This window comes from Phoenix dactylifera, unplaced genomic scaffold (genome assembly GCF_009389715.1).
Source record: "Phoenix dactylifera cultivar Barhee BC4 unplaced genomic scaffold, palm_55x_up_171113_PBpolish2nd_filt_p 000540F, whole genome shotgun sequence".
NCBI lineage: Eukaryota > Viridiplantae > Streptophyta > Magnoliopsida > Arecales > Arecaceae > Phoenix > Phoenix dactylifera.
The window spans coordinates 73495-93316 of record NW_024067949.1 but is presented as its reverse complement, the minus strand read 5'-3'; positions in this window follow the sequence as shown (position 1 = coordinate 93316).

Below are 19822 nucleotides of genomic sequence, written 5' to 3'. Positions count from 1 at the left end.
TAGCATTTAATGCCCATCTGGTGTTCCCCAGGCGACGCTTGGAGAGGAGGAGAAACGCGATCGCAGCTGGCCACGGAGAAATCCCATCGGGCGGCAAGCGACAGGCGCACGACCAGCGAGCGGAATTTCCCGAGGCTCGGCCCTCGGATGCCAGGCTAACCCGATGATCATCCCGGGAGCAGACTAGCCTGAAGCCCCGACCGGTCGCCTCGGCTTGCGCCAGCCTTGGCCGACCAACGAGCGGAATTTTCCGAGGCTCGGCCCTCGGATGCCAGGCTAACCCGATGATCATCCCGGGAGCAGACTAGCCTGAAGCCCCGACCGGTCGCCTCGGCTTGCGCTAGCCTTGGCCGACCAACGAGCGGAATTTCCCGAGGCTCGGCCCTCGGATGCCAGGCTAACCCGATGGTCATCCCGGGAGCAGACTAGCCTGAAGCCCCGACCGGTCGCCTCGGCTTGCGCCAGCCTTGGCCGACCAACGAGCGGAATCTCCCGAGGCTCGGCCCTCGGATGCCAGGCTAACCCGATGATCATCCCGGGAGCAGACTAGCCTGAAGCCCCGACCGGTCGCCTCGGCTTGCGCCAGCCTTGGCCGACCAACGAGCGGAATTTCCTGAGGCCTGACAACCCTCAGATGCTAGGCTAACCCGATGATCATCCCGGGAGCAGACTAGCCTGAAGCCCCGACCGGTCGCCTCGGCTTGCGCCAGCCTTGGCCGACCAACGAGCGGAATCTCCCGAGGCTCGGCCCTCGGATGCCAGGCTAACCCGATGGTCATCCCGGGAGCAGACTAGCCTGAAGCCCCGACCGGTCGCCTCGGCTTGCGCCAGCCTTGGCCGACCAACGAGCGGAATCTCCCGAGGCTCGGCCCTCGGATGCCAGGCTAACCCGATGATCATCCCGAGAGCAGACTAGCCTGAAGCCCCGACCGGTCGCCTCGGCTTGCGCCAGCCTTGGCCGACCAACGAGCGGAATTTCCTGAGGCCTGACAACCCTCAGATGCCAGGCTAACCCGATGATCATCCCGGGAGCAGACTAGCCTGAAGCCCCGACCGGTCGCCTCGGCTTGCGCCAGCCTTGGCCGACCAACGAGCGGAATCTCCCGAGGCTCGGCCCTCGGATGCCAGGCTAACCCGATAATCATCCCGGGAGCAGACTAACCTGAAGCCCCGACCGGCCGCCTCGGCTTGCGCCAGCCTTGGCTGACCAACGAGCGGAATCTCCCGAGGCTTGGCCCTCGGATGCCAGGCTAACCCGATGATCATCCCGGGAGCAGACTAGCCTGAAGCCCCGACCGGTCGCCTCGGCTTGCGCCAGCCTTGGCCGACCAACGAGCGGAATCTCCCGAAGCTCGGCCCTCGGATGCTAGGCTAACCCGATGATCATCCCGGGAGCAGACTAGCCTGAAGCCCCGACCGGCCGCCTCGGCTTGCGCCAGCCTTGGCCGACCAACGAGCGGAATCTCCCGAGGCTCGGCCCTCGGATGCCAGGCTAACCCGATGATCATCCCGGGAGCAGACTAGCCTGAAGCCCCGACCGGCCGCCTCGGCTTGCGCCAGCCTTGGCCGACCAACGAGCGGAATCTCCCGAGGCTTGGCCCTCGGATGCCAGGCTAACCCGATGATCATCCCGGGAGCAGACTAGCCTGAAGCCCCGACCGGTCGCCTCGGCTTGCGCCAGCCTTGGCCGACCAACGAGCAGAATCTCCCGAGGCTCGGCCCTCGGATGCCAGGCTAACCCGATGATCATTCCGGGAGCAGACTAGCCTGAAGCCCCGACCGGCCGCCTCGGCTTGCGCCAGCCTTGGCCGACCAACGAGCGGAATCTCCCGAGGCTTGGTCCTCGGATGCCAGGCTAACCCGATGATCATCCCGGGAGCAAACTAGCCTGAAGCCCCGACCGGTCGCCTCGGCTTGCGCCAGCCTTGGCCGACCAACGAGCGGAATTTCCTGAGGGCTAACCCTCGGATGCCTGGCTTAGCGCCGGAAGAAGTTCCTGAGGCCTAACCCTCGGATGCCTGGCTTAGCGCCGGAAGAAGTTCCTGAGGCCTAACCCTCGGATGCCTGGCTTAGCGCCGGAAGAATTCCCTGAGGCCTAACCCTCGGATGCCCGGCTTAGCGCCGGAAGAAGTTCCTGAGGCCTAACCCTCGGATGCCTGGCTTAGCGCCGGAAGAATTCCCTGAGGCCTAACCCTCAGATACCTGGCCTAGCGCCAGAAGAATTTCAAGAGTCGGGAGTCAGCGAGACGCTACCAAGAGTTAAAAAGAAGAAGGACGAAAGTGAAATGAAGAAACTCTATTTGCATTAACTTTCATTGTTTCAGGGCCGAGACCCATACAACTCAGCAACAACCGCCATACGCCATAAAGAAGGCGGGGAGCTCGAAGCGCGCGCGCCTCTCCGAGGGATGGCGGCAATCTCGAAGCATCACTCCCCTTCTGGTTCCTCTATATAAGTTCCGAGCAGGAGGCTCGGAACTTAGCCACCATGCCCCACGTGACCGGCACGCGCGCCCAGGAAGACTACGGCAGCCCCTTGATCCAGCAATCCGACCCCGAGTCGGACATCTTCGGCTCCGCAGCCCGACCCCGAGTCGGCAGCCCCTTGATCCAGCAATCCGACCCCGAGTCGGACGTCTTCGTCTCCGCAGCCCGACCCCGAGTCGGACATCTCTCGACAACGACAGGCTATTCCCCAGAGGCACGCCGCAGCCTCCTGCTCCACTACTCCCTGCAACGGTTGTATCTGGCGCTGCTCCACGATCCCCTGTAACAGCCGTACAAGGCGGAGCTCCACTACGCCCTGTCATGGCCGTACCCAGCGCTGCCCCACGACGCCCTGTAACGGCCGTGTCAGTGGCAGCTCCATCGTGCCCCACGATGACGAACCCCCCTGAAAGACCCCCCAGCCTGGTATATATGCGGCTGGGGGGAGGAGGGGGGGTGAGCAAGAACTTCCAGAGCATTCTCTTACTTGCTACTATTATCTCTCCTTATCCTCCAATCTCCTCTGACTTAATCGTCGGAGGGCCCCCGCTACCCCAGTGGTGGTGCGAGGCTTGCTTGCAGGTTTTCCGGTGGAAGGTGGAGCGCAATCAACACCAACCAAGGCAACTCAAACGGAACCCCGTTCACACCGCTGTGCCAATCGTTCTCGGTTTGGACCATCAGCAACAGTAATCAATTTAGTTTTCTAAATCTATCATTTTTCTTTCATGCAATCCCTGTTCTAGATTCAAATTAATTTCTATTTTTTTTATGCAATCTTTTAATTTTTCTTTGATGCAATATATTTAATTTTCTTTTATGAAATTTATGTTTCACGCTTCAATCTTCTTAGTGTCGTCTATTTTAATTTATACAAAAACTTTTTTTCTGATTAATTAAATAAATGCTTTTCGAATCTAAGTACCTGTCTTTTAGTTAATTTCAATTAGAAAACATTCAACATCCTCAAAATAATGTTTTTCTTTTATCATTCAAAAATCGATTTCAAATCCGAGTGAACGTTCTAATTTTTATGCAACTCCAATCGCCTCCCTGTGGATCGACCTCTTACAACCGCTATTTTTCGAGTAAGAAAGGTAAGAGTAGAATTTAAATTTAACTTTTGTTCGTCGGTTCTAACAACGATCTGTCTAGCATATTTTTAGGTAGACAGGAAAGGACGAACAGAATTTTGGCGCCGTTGCCGGGGAGGCAAATCGAGAAGCAAGAACGATCACGAAGATCAAATTGGATTTTGGATGCCCGGAGTGAACGCACTCCGGTAGTAAGTTTTTATTTTTATTAATTTTTCTTATTTTGATTATTTTAGTTAGTAATTTCGTAGTTATTAAATTCTGAAATTTAAAATTCGTAATTAAAGTTTTCTAAAAAAAGAAAGTAAAAAAAAAAAATTTAAAAAAAAATTTAAAAAAAAAAATTCAGGAATTCAAAAATTTAAATTCAAAATTTGAATTCTGTGATTCGAAATTTGAAATTTAAATTTTAAAAAAAAAGTAAAAAAAAATTAATTAAATTCAAAAAAATATTATTTTTGCTAGTAATTGATAGGGTGCAATCCCCCGAGGTGATCATACCTCTATTGGGACTCCTCACGGAGTAATCTCCAGAGCTTATTCAACGGGCATTCGGAGATTGACTGACGTATAAGGATTAGTTTTAGTTTACATTCAAGTTATTGCTATATAAAAATTTAAATATTAAAAAAAATTAAGAAAATAGTAAATATATAAAAAAATAAAAAAATAAAAAAAATAAAAAAATTTTGCTTGCTCATTTAATCAATACAACCTAATGACATTGCATAAACTTTAAAAAATATATTGATTATTTGCTGCATTTAGTATTAAGCATTTGCATAAAATAATTTAAGGGCAAAACCCATTAAAAAGATAAGGTCGGGAAGTCATTACCTGTCCTTAGCCCAAAAATCACCACCTTGCATACTTATCCTAAGCCAAATTAAATTAAAATCAAATTAGACATTGGCCTTAGGGTTTTCGAGCTCAATTAGGCTCTTGGAAAGAAGCGGCTGAAAGCCACTCCAGTGAGGATTTAGTAATTGGTGATGTCTAGGAAAGTTTTACAACAGTGAGAACTGTTACGGGTATTGTGGTATCGGTGTATCCCTTCTGGCACCACCACACACCTCGGGACTTTCCTGGTCACTGGTTACTGGATCGCTTAACTGGTAAGCTCAAGCTTAATCTGAAAGGGAGATTAGGAGCTATCTAATCTAGAGAGAATTTCAGGATTTTTTTTAACCTAAAAAGTCTCTGTGCAACTAGATTTAAGAAGCTACTAAACCTCACTTAGTTCTAAGACTAATAGGGTCAAATTGTTGTGTGGTGTTGATTGTGGTCATCTGTGTCTAGCCCTTCTCTTCTCTTAGGATTTCGTTAATTTTAGGAGTCGAGTCTAATTAAGTTGTGATAATGTATGCATGGTAGAAGGTCATTAAGGAATAAGTTAACCCCATTTGATCCTGAGATTGACAGAACTTTTCATCATAACCTGCGAACTGTATACCAACCGTCGATCTCTACAATGGGTGAACATATTAGAACCCTGAATGAATTATTCGCTCCTGCATCCGCTAGTCCACCTACATGTATAGTATTGCCAATAAATAATGCAGCCCAATTTGAAATTCGGGCTGCAACAATAAACATGTTACCCAAGTTTCATGGGTTCGAGAGTGAACAACCCTATATTCATCTAAACAAGTTTTTGACAATCTGTCAAACATTTAGAAATCAAAACTTAGATGAAGAGGGTATTAAATTAAGATTGTTTCCCATTACTTTAGAAGATCGTGCTGCTGCATGGCTGTATTCCCTTGCTTCAAATTCCATCACATCATGGGAACAGTTGTCTAGGAAGTTCATGGCTAAGTTCTATCCCATGGTAAAAACTGAAAAAATTAAGGATGCCATCAGAACTTTTAGAGAAAAATATGAGGAGGAATTTTTCCAACTTTGGGAAAGATTCCATGATCTGTTAGTCAAGTGCCCGCACCATGGGCTTGACAAGGCTGATCTAGTACATTTCTTTTATAAAGGACTAACTCCGGCACATAGAAACATGATTGAGTCCATGCACAAGGGTAGGTTCATGAACCAAACCCCGGATCAAGCCTATGAATTTCTTGTTGACTTAGCCGAGAACGCCCAAAATTGGAGTAGCTATGGTGAGGAAGTAAATAGAGATGAGTTCGGGTCTAGAAAACCAGATAATTATGAAATGAAAACAGACCCAGAACTCAAAAATGTTATGTCCAACCTAGTGAATGGGATGAACAATTTAAGTAAAAAGTTTGATGCTTTTACTGTTTCCACTAGTTCGAGTTCATACAAAGAGTCAAATCCCATCATGAAAGTGGAACACGAGTCATATAGTTTGTGTGTCTTGTGTAACAGTCCGGAGCATCTAGTGGAGTGCTGCCCTAATCTGCCCATCATAAAGGCCGAGCAAGCAAATGCTCTAAATTCATATAGTGCCTTTAAGAAGCCCACTCCCAACTCGTTCAGCCCAGTTTACCACCCTGATAATAGGTTCCACCCAAATTTCTCATGCAAGCAAAATGAACCTATTCAGCATCAAAGTGGTCCACCAGGTTTTCAAAACAACTTCCCCAGGATAGGTCCACCACAAATGAATCAACCTTTGGTTCCATCTGTACCTCCTTATAATGCCCCTATCCCACAGCAACCTTCACAATTAGAAACCATGATGGCTAATATGATGAAACAACAACAAGATTTTATCAAGCAACAACAACAGACCAATACAGCCCAAGCCCAGACTAACCAATTCCATGCGCAAGCAATTGCAAAACTTGAGGTTAGTCTGAGCCAAATAGCTAACTCTCTAGGGGATAGGAAGAAAGGTGAACTACCTAGTCAACCAGTGCCTAACCCTAGTAGACAACAAAATCAAGGTCAGATAGGTCAGCATCAAATCAATTCTAATGGAAATCCGACCTATGAAGTCCAAGCAATTACCACTTTAAGGTCTGGCAAGCAAGTGGACAATAAAGTCCAACTTCCTGAACACGAAAAGGAAAATAAAACTGAATCCGATAAGAACCCTATTCAGAAGAGGGGTCAAGAACAGGACAAATCGGAAAAAAGGGAAGAACCCATAAAAACATACAAACCCAAGGTTCCCTTTCCCAGTAGACTTCGGGACTCCAAGAAACAATCTAACTTTGATGAAATCATGGAAGTCTTTAAAACTGTTCAAATAAATATACCTTTTCTCGATGCCATAAGATAAATTCCCTCATATACAAAATTCTTGAAAGACCTCACCACGGTCAAAAGAAAAACCAGTATTCCTAGGCAAGCTGTTATGGCTGCACAAGCCTCATCTCTCATTCAACAACAGATTGCCCCGAAATTCAAAGACCCTGGTTGCCCAACTATTGAAATAAAAATAGGAGAGACGATCATCCAAAGAGCTCTATTAGATTTAGGAGCCAGTGTAAACCTACTTCCCTACTATGTGTACCAAAAATTAGGTTTGGGGGAATTAAAGCCTACAAATATTACCCTTTCCTTAGCAGATAGGACAGTGAAGTACCCCAAGGGGATTGTAGAGGATGTAATAGTGAAAGTAAATGAGTTTTACTATCCTGTGGACTTCGTTATCCTTGAGACTGAACCTGCAATACATCCAGACAGTCACACACCTATAATTTTAGGTAGACCTTTCTTAGCCACAGCAAATGCTGTGATCAACTGTCGAAATGGGATGCTGAAGTTATCTTTTGGCAACATGAAAGTCGAGCTTAATGTCTTCAACATAAGTAAACAACCACCAGACGACAAAGAAATCAATGAAGTTGACATGATTGAAAGTCGGGTTCAGGAGACTTTCTTACAAACTTATAATAAGGACCCTTTAGAAGCTTACCTTGCCCATTCCGAGGAAGGGGTCAAGCATGCGCCTCTTAGTTCTGTTCCTCTTAGGAGCATAGATCGTCATCAGCCGACTGTTCTTCATCGGACTCTTCCAAAACTATTCTTAGATAATGGTTGAAAAAAAAGGAGATTTACATTTTGTCTGGTTGAAGACATAAAACTTAGCGCTCTTGGGAGGCAACCCAACATATAAATATCTTCTATAAAAAAAAAAATTACTAACATGCAGGTTTGGGGGATTTTGCCCCAACTTTCAATTTACCCACCCATATCAGGTACTTCTCTTCTGTCCTCTTACTGCTTTAAATTTTCTTTAACATTGAGGACAATGTTAGATTTAGGTTTGGGGGTATTTTTAAGCATTTGAAATTTTATAAAAATTAAAAAAAAGAGTTTTTATAAAATTAAAAAAAAAGAGTTTTTAGGTAAAATTTTTGAAAAAAAAAAATTTACAACACACAAGGTATATAAAATCTAAGAGCCCAATGACTAGTTGGAAGTAGTGCAAAGTGAGTTCTTTTTATTAAGTTCCTTTTAGTGAGTTGTAAGCTAATTAGTGCTTTGAATTTCACAACACATCTGGCCTGCACTTTCTAAGGTATAGGTTCGACATTGTGTTGAGAATATGGTAGCAATCTCGAATCCTGATGAACCATCTTTTTCTGATCCAAAAAAAAGAAAAAAAAGAAAAAAAAAAGGATTTAGTCAGGTACATCGAAAAGGGCTACCTATTGTCAAAGGTCAGCGGGCTTGTGATGAGGAACCCGAGCATAGGTCCGTAGGGGAGTCTTGATGCCCGACACCTCATGCCAACTGGTGTGAGAATTGTCGACTAATTGCTCGCTACATGGAGGAATCATCACAGGAGTAAAAGTGCACAATATATACATTATCATTTCTCTTTCAAAAAAAAAAGAGAGAAGAAAAAAAAAATGAAAAACAAAAAAATGTATATTGACCTTAAAAAGACAATAGTGTGAAAGCCGTCGTTGTAAAAATTCGAGTAAACTGGAATATTACATATAAAGCCCATGAGGTATTAAAGTAAACATCCACAGCTCTCGAAATCCTGCAGAAAAGATGATTTTGAATCAGCAAATAGGTCTTGTCCGACCAATTTTTGGAAACTACTAATATTAGCGATATTTTGGAGATCCAAAACCTTAGCTTGTGCATGGTCCAAACTTCACTGAGCACTCAAGTATAAATAAGTTTTACAACTCCCTAACGGAAAACTTAATGACTTCAACTTAAATTGCATACTAACCTAGAATTTGGGCTACTTAGTAATTAAAACCTTGTGTGCTTTTGAAATTCTTATCAGTTATTTACTTGAAATTAGACTTTCATTTCATAAACCAAATTTTATTTTGGGATTGAAGTTTGTGGGTAACTTCACTGCAAACCCTCACGAGACAACACTTGTCCACTAGGGTAACTTAGGGGTTTAACAGCTTGTTGCACGTGCTAAGTGCAATCGTAATGCTCTACGAAAGTGAGTATTTATCTTGGTTCATGTATATTTATATATATAATAAATAAAACTTTTGCACTCTTATTTTATCATTGTCGCACTAAATTGCTAGAGACTAGCAATAAGCTGGTTGGGGGTGTGATGAGAGCACAAAAGTGCAATCGTCAGACTATTTTAATTAGTATTTTAGCTAATCATTAATAATAAAATTAACTAATTAACGTGGTATTTGTGTTTGAGTGCAGTAATCCAAGAAACCAATTAACATTAGGATTGAGCCCAATGCCCGGCAGCCCGAGCTCAAGTCATCTTCCAGGGCCTGCCTGACTTCATCCCACGATACAACACAACATCGCGAGCATCTCCGTGTCCACATCCAATGATCCAGATCAGATCCCTCCCAGCAAGGAAAATCCCAGGAGCGGTCCCATGGCATCCCTTCCAAATCAACCGCGATCATTCCACATCAGATCCCCTCCCAGCTAAGACAGATTTCCTTGCATCCGTGCCAGGCCATCTACATCTTCAGCGTCCCCACCGCGTGCCAGCCACCATACCAGCAGCGCCCAAATCCCAGCTCTTCCATGAATGGCTCCTCCCGACGATCACGCCTCCACGGATCTCGCGCCCGTCGATCGCAGCCAGCAATGATCCCGTGATCCCAGCGCCTCACAATCGCTGCCAGCCCGTCTCGCCTCCCATCTCCACGCTCCCATCCTTCCATGATCCAAAGAAGGAAACCCACGAATCACCACCCCCTCCACCGGATCCACGTTCTTCCCAGTCCCGTGATCAGCGATCCAACGCGTCTCCTCCCTTCCATTTCTTCCTCCCGCAGTGCCCCAGCCACGGATCACCATCCAGATCAGCTCCCTCCGCCTCATCCGCGTGCGATCGCCTCCTCCCAGCGTCCGGAGCCGCGTCCGAGCTCCGTGATCAACGTTCCCAGCTCGTCCCCAACGCGTCTCCAAGAGCTATAAGAAGGAGGGAAGAAGAAGAGAGAGGGGTGTGCTCGGTGGAGGCTAAGAACCAGGGAGGAGGGAGGCCATCGGCTTGGGAGAGAAGAGAGAAAGAAAAGAACAGGGGATGCTCTGTTCTTTTGGGAAGAAGAAAGAAAAAAAAAAAAGTATTTTATGTTGTTCCACCGTGGAAGAGGAAGGGAGATGTTTTCTTTCTTTTATTTTTGTTATTTCCTTCCTTTATTTTAATTGCAGAAGAAAGGTAGCATCAAGCTACCAATATTCATTTCTAGCATTGTAATCAATTTAGTTTTCTAAATCTATCATTTTTCTTTCATGCAATCCCTGTTCTAGATTCAAATTAATTTCTATTTTTTTATGCAATCTTTTAATTTTTCTTTGATGCAATATATTTAATTTTCTTTTATGAAATTTATGTTTCATGCTTCAATCTTCTTAGTGTCGTCTATTTTAATTTATACAAAAACTTTTTTTCTGATTAATTAAATAAATGCTTTTCGAATCTAAGTACCTGTCTTTTAGTTAATTTCAATTAGAAAAACATTCAACATCCTCAAAATAATATTTTTCTTTTATCATTCAAAAATCGATTTCAAATCCGAGTGAACGTTCTAATTTTTATGCAACTCCAATCGCCTCCCTGTGGATCGACCTCTTACAACCGCTATTTTTCGAGTAGGAAAGGTAAGAGTAGAATTTAAATTTAACTTTTGTTCGTCGGTTCTAACAACGATCTGTCTAGCATATTTTTAGGTAGACAGGAAAGGACGAACACCCAACACTTTATGCCATCTGGTGTGGGAGTGTTGATTGAATGCTCGCTATACGGAGGAATCATTACAAGAGTAAAAGTGCATAATTTATTTATGAATACAAAAAAAAGAAAAAAAAAAGAAAAAAATAAAAAATAATATTGACCTTGAAAAAGATGATAGTGTGAAAGCCGTCGTTGTAAAAATTCGAGTAAACTAGAATATTACAGATAAAGCCCTTGAGGTATTAAAGTAAACATCCACAACTCTCGAAATCCTACAAGATAGGATGATTTTGAATCAGTGATTAGGTCATATCTGACCAATTCTTGGAAACTACTAGCTTTAGCAGTATTTTGGGAGATCTAAAGTCTTAACTTGTGTACGGTCCAGATATCACCGAGCACCCAGGTATAAATATGTCTTACAACTCTCTAACAGAAATTAATAATTTCAACTTAAGTTGCATACTGACCTAAGATTTGGGCTGACTTAGTATTTAAAACTTTGTGTGCTTTTGAAATTATTGGCACTTATGCATTTGAAATTAGATTTTATAAAATAAGAAAATAAATTCTTTAGACAGCAGTTTGTGGGTATCTGAGCCAAAAACCCTCATGAGACAAAACTCGTCCACTAGGGCCACCTAAGGGTTTAAAGCTTTATTGCATACGGTAAATGCAATCGCGATTCCTGCGAAAGTGAGTTAATTTCTTTTATATATTTTGCTCGAGGACTAGCAAAATGTAGGTTGGGGGGGTGTGATAAGTGCTAAATAATGCATAAATTAATATCTAATTCATAGCACTTATCATTATTTTAATTCGCATATTTTTGTAAGTTTAACTAAAAAAAATTGTGTTACCTTCATTATTGCACCTTAATAAATTATTAAAAATAATTCAAGTTTGATTTGATTATTTACTGATTGAGCTGTATGTATGTAGGTCAAGTTAAACTCGATTAAATTATGTTTAAACCCACACTGCATTCCATCAAAATCTTTTCTTCTCCTTCACACGTTCATCAAGTTCCCCAAGTTCGTGTCTCAGTCCACAACCCTTGTTCCACGTGCATAGCTCTATCCTAGCTCCCATGCATCCACGTCAACCGGAATTTCATCTTGTCTTATCCTCCCCTCGTTCCATGACATTTCTTCTCTCCTATGTCCAAAGAACAGGTTCATCTTAATCCCATGTTCCCAACCGTATCCACTGTTCTCAACGTCTTCCTCAACTTCTCTTCATCCCGTTCAAAGTCTTCCTGATCCCCAAACTCCCGGATTGATCCCAAACAAGCGAGCAACAAAACAGAGTTTATCCTCTCCATCATTCCGCTTGCTCCTGGCTCAACAACCAACCTCCCGTGTGCGCTTCATTCGGATCCAAAGAACAGGGCCTTCCACGTATTCCAACTCCCTAGTTCCTTCTATCTCGGTTCATCTTTATCTTCCCGTTCACATGTCTTCCGGCATCTCCTCTCAACCGTGAACATAATCCTCTATATCTCGTTCGCATCTTTCCCAACCCCCAGATCTGAACCAGCCATCACGATGCATCCTCTTCCCCTTTTCTGAAACAAAGCTAACAACCGAATCAAATCCAACATCCCAAACCTCCCAGATCTACCAGCTCTCACCTTGCTTCCCGAGCTCATCCTCCCAAGGAATAGAGCTGTCATCCCATCCGAATCCATCCTAGATTTTCTCCAGCTCCGTATTCAACCGCATCCTCCCTTGTTTTGAAACAACAATAATAGTAAGATATCCTCCCAGCCATTCCAAGCTTCCGAGTTCATCCTCCCCTATTTTAGCTCCAAAACAGAGTCCCATGATCCATGGGATGAACCCAAATCCCAGCGTCTTCCCTGCTCCACGTCCGCAGCATTCCAGCCGTTCGGATTGGACTCCATCATCCCAGCGTCCAAGCCAAGCATTTCTCATCCTCTTCACCGAACTCTCCCAGCATCATCTTATCTTCATCTTCCAAATCAAACTCATTCCCTCTTCCGTGATCTCAGCAGTGGGCATTAGCTCTTCTTCCGGCTCAACTCTCTCTCTTCCATCCTTATCCAAACAACTTTCCAGCATCTTCATCTTCTTCCACTAGCTTATCCTCTTCTCTGGATCACGTCCACAAACCAAATCTCCTGCAACTCGACTCGGCCACACCCTCCACATCCGAGGATCCCGTGGCCAGCATCTGGATCAGCTCCCAGCTCCCTTGTTTCCAGCGGAACAAATCATATTTCCTCTCAGCCGTGAACAGAATGCCCAACGCGTCCGAAGATCAAGCAGTGATCTCGCAGCTTCATCCCCTTCGATCTATCCTTATCTCGACGAGGAAGAGGGAGGGGGAGCTTGCAGCTATAAAAGGGGAGGAGACGGACACCATGAATCTCATCTCTCGGAGGCCAAATCTCACGGGAAGAAGAAGAAGCAAAGGGAGAGAATACTTTGGCTATTTTGGGAATGACTTCCCGCATAAAGAAATAATGAAGTAACCGTTCTCAGGGGAGTCGCCAGAAGAAGAAAGGAAGAAGAGCTGGTCGCGATGGAAGCCTTCTCCACTGCTGCGGCTGTTCAATTCTCCATGGAAGGCTAATTTCTTCTCCAGGGCTGGATGTGTTAGCATCCCACATATGCCATAAAAATTTCGAAATAATTTTTAGATTGCAGCAGAAAAATCTATGCGGGATCCGTTCATCATATGAACATATTTTAAAACCTTTCGTTTGTAGATGGATTAGAATTAAATTATTTTAAACCATTTTAAAATCATTAAGAAGATCAGATCTTCACCTTGTGCGGGTAGATGGTCTCCGCAAATCTGATTTACGTGGGTATTTGATGAGGGTTCAATGGAAGCCACACACGCGTCCGGCCTCTACAGGTATCCACACGAAGTACTGACTCGATCGAAGCCTTTGGATCTCACCGGGGTGCTAGCTCTCTTGCAGAGATGGCTATGGATGGCTGAAGTCCTCTCTTTTGAATCAACCTTTGATTGGCTTGAGAGGAGGAGGAAGAAGGAAGAACTAAAGGAACAGAACAAAGCCCTATAGCCTTTTTCTTTTTCTTCCTTTTGGAACCAAGATGAAGAAGGAAGAGGGCATCTTAGGCTTTTCTTTTTCTTCTCTTGATTGTGGCTCAAAGGAGGAAGATGGAGGAGGGTGCTCACGGCTGGAATGAGGAGAAAAACTTCTTCCTTGGCTGAAATCCATGCTCCCCTTTTGAAATATTAAGAGATAAGATGAGCTCCTATTTTTTAGGAGCTCATCCTTATCTCATTTTTCATGCCACCTAGGAGGGGCATGCGCCCCTCCTTTTTCTCCCACGCAATGCCCAAGAGGAGGGGCGTAAGTCCCTCCCTCAAGTTCATATTAATCTGCCATTTAATCCAATTAAAGGGTATTTTATTTGGGTGCATTGCGTGAGTCCAATCCTAGTCAAAATAGGATTTGTATGAACCCATTTCAATTTCCTCCTTATCCTAATCTAATTAGAATTTAATTGAACCATGACTCTATTGAACTCTTCAATCCTAATCCAATTAAGAGTCATTTAATTAATTAGATTAAAATTAAAATTAATTAGGACTTAAGAAAATCCTAATCTAATTAGGACTTGTCCAAATTTCAGCCCTAAGACAATTAAGGACTTTAGAAATCCTATTCCAAGTAGGACTCTAATTTAAATTTGAAATCCTAATCAATTAGGACTCCATGAAATCCCACTCCAAGTAGGACTCATGATCAAGTCCAATTAATTAAATCCAATTAATTAAATTAAATTGCAAATCCGATTGCATTATTCCTTCTTCTAACCACTAACTTTAGCGGGGTTAACCATTTATCAATCTAATTGATTATTTGTGATTCCTAATCACATTCAACCATCGGATCGGTCATACCTCTAATGTGTGTGACCCCCATAGGTTCTATTTTGACTGGTAGTGAGATATATTGCGATCTCTATCCCAATATCATTGAAACTCCTTTCAATGGGTTTTGAAACAATTTCAACTTCAACTCACCAGGGATTATCAACCATCAAGATTGATCCCTGTGAGTCTCACCATCCACCAGTGACACCTAGCAGTATGTAGTGGCCACCCAGCAGAATAGAATTGATGAACCTCTAGGTGCAGTTATCATTTGATACAGTCGTTCTATCGTGGATCCCTACAGACCGGGAGGTCATGGATAACTCGTGCAAACCCCGTTGTTCTATCATATGTCTAGATTTATTTCGACTTGAGTCGATAGTAGAAAACTCTTTTCCACTATATATTCTTGTGCCAAGGTGACAAGCCAAGAGGGGGGGGGTGAATTGGTTTTTCTAAATTTTTACTATCCTAATTTAGTCAATTGGAGGAGTGAGTGAAGTTAAAACAATACCCAATGCAAACACACAAGAAGTATAGTGGTTTCCGGTGCTCTCCTAAGCACCTACGTCCACTCCCCAAGCGACCCCTTGGGGAATTCACTATATCCCGCGGATTACAATTGGATTGTTTTCCGGCCTCACAATCCAAAAATCTTTATACTTTGGTTTTCCGGGATCACCAAGAACCTATGTTGGTTTACGGGCTCACCCACGAACCTTTACAATTGGTTTTACGGGCTCACCAACAAACCTAGACCGTTGGTTTTACGGGCTCACCAACAAACCTTTACCGTTGGTTTTACGGCTCACCAACAAACCTTTACAAGGTGATTAAAAAGAAGAAGAAAGTTGAAACTCCTAGATGAGCAATATAACAATTATAAGCTACAAAGAAGAGTTTAGAATATAGTTATCGTTTTAATAAGGCTCTTCTCTTCTTTGTCAAGATTGCTTCACTCTTCAAGGGTTGGTGGAGCTCTTAATGTCTCTTGGAATCTGCTCAACCACTTTTTTTGGCTCTTTGAATGAAGCAATTGAATGAAGCTTGTCTTGCTAGGGTTTTCTCTGAATGCACTTGATATCTTTTCAAAAGCTTCCTTCCTCTGATGAATACTCCCTCTTAAATACTTCTCCAAATAGTCCTTCCTAACCGTTGGATTCAAGAAACTAGCGTTTATAGCCGTTGGAAGTCCAAAAAAGCACTTCTGCACAACTAGCGTTATGCTTCTGCCCGTGCTTGGGTCGACCCCAAACTTTTTTTGGGTCGACTCAAACCCTGTTCATCAGACTTGGGGTCGACTCAACTTTTACTGGGGTCGACCCTCTCAAAAAACATGAAACCTTATATTTCATCCATTTTTCACTTGGGTCGACTCAACTCTTTTTGGGTCGACTCAAGGTTGGGTCGACTCAAGTTCAGTTAGGGTCGACTCAAGTGGGGTCGACTCAAGTTACATTGGGGTCGACCCTCTCAGAGATTCCAGAGACTTGTTTTCTTGAGGCTTGAAGATGGGGTCGACTCAACCTTTACTTGGGTTGACCAAGTACTGTTCATCCATGCTATTTTTGCAGAAGTTGCCAGATGGTTCCTCGATGTGCCGGGGTTGACTCCACCAATCTGGGGTCGACTCTAATCATGATTCTCTGCATCTTAGGGTTAGACTTGCACATAAGATCAATAAACATGTTCGAGTAAATTACGATGCATGGCACAGTAGAGTTTCATACCCTTAACAGTGGAAATTACCGAATTGCCCTTTTAGATATTTTTTACGTGAAACTTTGCCAAAATGGATTCTAAGCTTTCTACCATTCTCTATTATAAATTTTATCTCGTTTATCAATTCTTGAGAGTGGTTTTGACCATATAATCCTAATGTATCATGAGTGTATCAAGGGTATGTCATTTATCAATGATGTATCGAGTTAATTTGTATTTTTAATTTGATATGGCCTCAATGGTTGTGTTAATCATCAAATATAACATTATCATCCTCAATCTCCCCCCTTTTTTGATGATTACAAAACATTGAGTGTAAGCAAATTGGCATTCATATGAAAAGTAGATTTAACATTTATAAAGTACTTTTGGTCAAGAGTTTCAAAGTAGTCTTATTTAGAGTTTGTATAAATGAACCAAGAGCTCCCCTATCCTATCCAAATGGATGCAAATGAGTTTAGCTTTGCTCCCCCTTACCCTTGTATTTCATTAAGACAAAATTTCAAAAGTTTGTGTCAAAGCAAGAGTTTCAAGTCATGTATCGAGGCAAGAAAATCTCTATGATTATGTGCCAGAATTTAGATTTTTTTTTGTCACATGTCTCCCCCTTAAGTATATAATATATACCTTTATATTTTCTCCCCTATACTGTTTTTTTATAGAATTTGCTTCTAGTTTTCCCTTATATTTCTCCCCCTTTTGTTATCATCAAAAAGAATGAATAACAATGAAATGGATAGCATTGTAATGACAATCACAAGATCATAACTCAAGAGAAACATTGTCTATGCCAAAAGCACTATGTTTTAGAGAAGAAATACAATTACCACAAAGAGCAAATATAACTCAAAACAAATACAAAGTCTGGGAGATACTTTAAGAACATACTTCATGATAATACTTAGAGTTAATCAGCTTAACATAATCAACATATTCAATTTAACTGATTTATATTCAAGTCAAAACATAAAGCATTATGAGCATATACTCAGATATTTCTTTTTCTCTTTTGACAATATCAAAAAGATTGCAAAATAAGAAACATTAAGCATAAGACAAATTTCATTCTATGTATGTCAAATTATTGCAAGCATATGAATCACGTAACTCAAGGCAATATGTCATGGCAAGATAATGAGTATAGATCAGAGCCATTAGGTAGTTTCAAAATTATGATGAGATCACATCAAATTGATGATTTAACATTCTTTTAAAGTTCTTTTACCTTCTTCAAAAAGAGTAAACTGAAATAATCGAGGGTAACAGATTCATCAAAATCAAGGATGAAAAGTTTGGCTTTAAGAATGAGATATTTAGGATGTGAGCTAGAAGTGATCTCTAAATGTAGATTCCAAAATAGTTTTCAAATCAAGTGTAGATGGAATCTTTTTCAAGTTATTTCAAGGAGTATCAAGAATAATATTCAAAGAAAGCACGAAAAAAATCCAACACCTTTTTTTAATATATTAAGTATATAGCAACATGAGAGCAATCTAATTAATTTTTAGAGTATAGTATAAGAGCAGATAAAGATCAAAACTTATATACTCGAAAAACATAAGATTATGTTGAATCCTTAATTCTTAATGACTTCAAATTCTTTCATGATATAAAAGTATTGGGCATAGATACCAAAACATGAATTATGCAATGTAGATACATAAAATTCAAGACTTTAAAGTTCTTTAGAGCTCTTTTAAAGACTTTATTTTACTCCTTTAAAGATCATAGCATCAAATCAATTAAAATGAATTGTTCAGGATTGAAACACTAAAGTGCAACCCAATAAAACTCATAAGTAGATTCCAAGATAAATTTTCGATACTAAGACAGATGGAATCCTTTTCAACTAATTTTCAGAAATAAATGATTTACCGATGAATATAAAAGAAATCCAACTTTCAAAAGATATTCAATGAAGCACAAAGTTTAATACCACTTTACATTTAGTATTCTTTGTCTCATCTTTAGATGCAATTTACACGATTAAGTTCTATATGATCTCTCCCTCTGAAATTTTCTTTCTCCCCCTTAATTAATCATTCCATTTGAGAGTTTAGAGTTTGAAGATAATTTTCAATAAAGAGATTGAGTATTTAAAGCTCCCCCTCAAAAGATGCATTTTCTTTCAAACTTCTTTTTTTGTTCTACTATAATATCAAGAATGTAGAGTGATCCAGAATTTTTCAAAATTATAGCAATCACTCTTTTTAATTTTCAAGAATAAATTATATTTCTCTTATTTTTTTGAATATGTATAGAAATATTAATCAGAAAATAATTCTTTTGAAGCTCAAATTTCTTTCAAAAGTAATTACATTTCTTTCCTATAAGAATTATTGAAGTGAGTTGAAATATTTTAAGCTTTAGGATCATTAACTCTCTTCTTAAAAATAGCTTTTTTTTTTTAATGATAGAAGCATTTAATTATGCAGGAGTGTATATTCAAAATATTAATTTCTTAGTCATAGTTTTTCAGCAATGTATATATGAAGCACCATAAATCTTTTTAATATCAAAATAACATCATATGTTTAGAACCATTTGTTTGCAATCAAGATCATTGAAAAACACATCATTTAGACCAATTTCAGTACACTTATAAGATAAAAAATGATATGTTTTAGATGCGTATCGGAGCAAACAACCAAGGTATCAAAATTAATTCTATTTTTCTTAAGCTGTAGTTTTATCTTAGAATCATAATAAATTATTCTCCAGCATGATGCAATCTTTGAAGCATATAATGAAAGTTACAAAAATGCAACGATAGAAGCATTTTTAAATTAAGTTTAAGCTTTTATACAAAATCAGATTCTGAATTTTATAAAAATTTTCAAGGAAGCTTTCAGGATATAATTTGAGATATGCATCTTCTACATTGTTGCTCATCTTAAACTATTAAGATTGAAAATACATATTTCAAAAATATTAGTGCACATCCAGAATCTTTGTAATTCATATTGAATTTTGGTACAAATTGGAGGACATTATGTAGTAATGTTAGGCAAGTTGAAAAGATAAATTATAATCAATTCATTCTGCCTAATTGCAAATTCAATTATCCTTTTTCTTTTATTTCAGAAGATATTCATTAAAATAGAAGTATCCTTTTCTTCTTCTTTTATAAATATATTCAACCTTCAGATTTCAAAGGTAATCATGAACGACAAATCTAAAATTTCTTTCAAAAATATTTTTAGAAAAATTCTTATATAATTTTTCAAACATTCAAGCATTGGAACCGATTTAATAAGAAATTTTGTTTTGATCAAGAGAGTACAAGAGAAATCCAAAATATCATTGATGAGTATAGAATACAAGTAAAAACAATTTTCATTAGGCTTTGAACACAAGTTATTTCGAAGTCAAAGGTGAAGCAAAAACTTGTATGCAAAGTTAAAGCCTATTCCAAATTATGAGTGTCATAAAAAGAAAAATAAATTTGCTATTGTAGAAACATGTTTCAATCAAATATTTCAAGCATGGAGCATTTCAAACTGAATATTGAAAACATATAATTCAAAGTATGCAAAACATAACAAGCATGTCATGGATCAAAATCAATTCTTTTCAAATA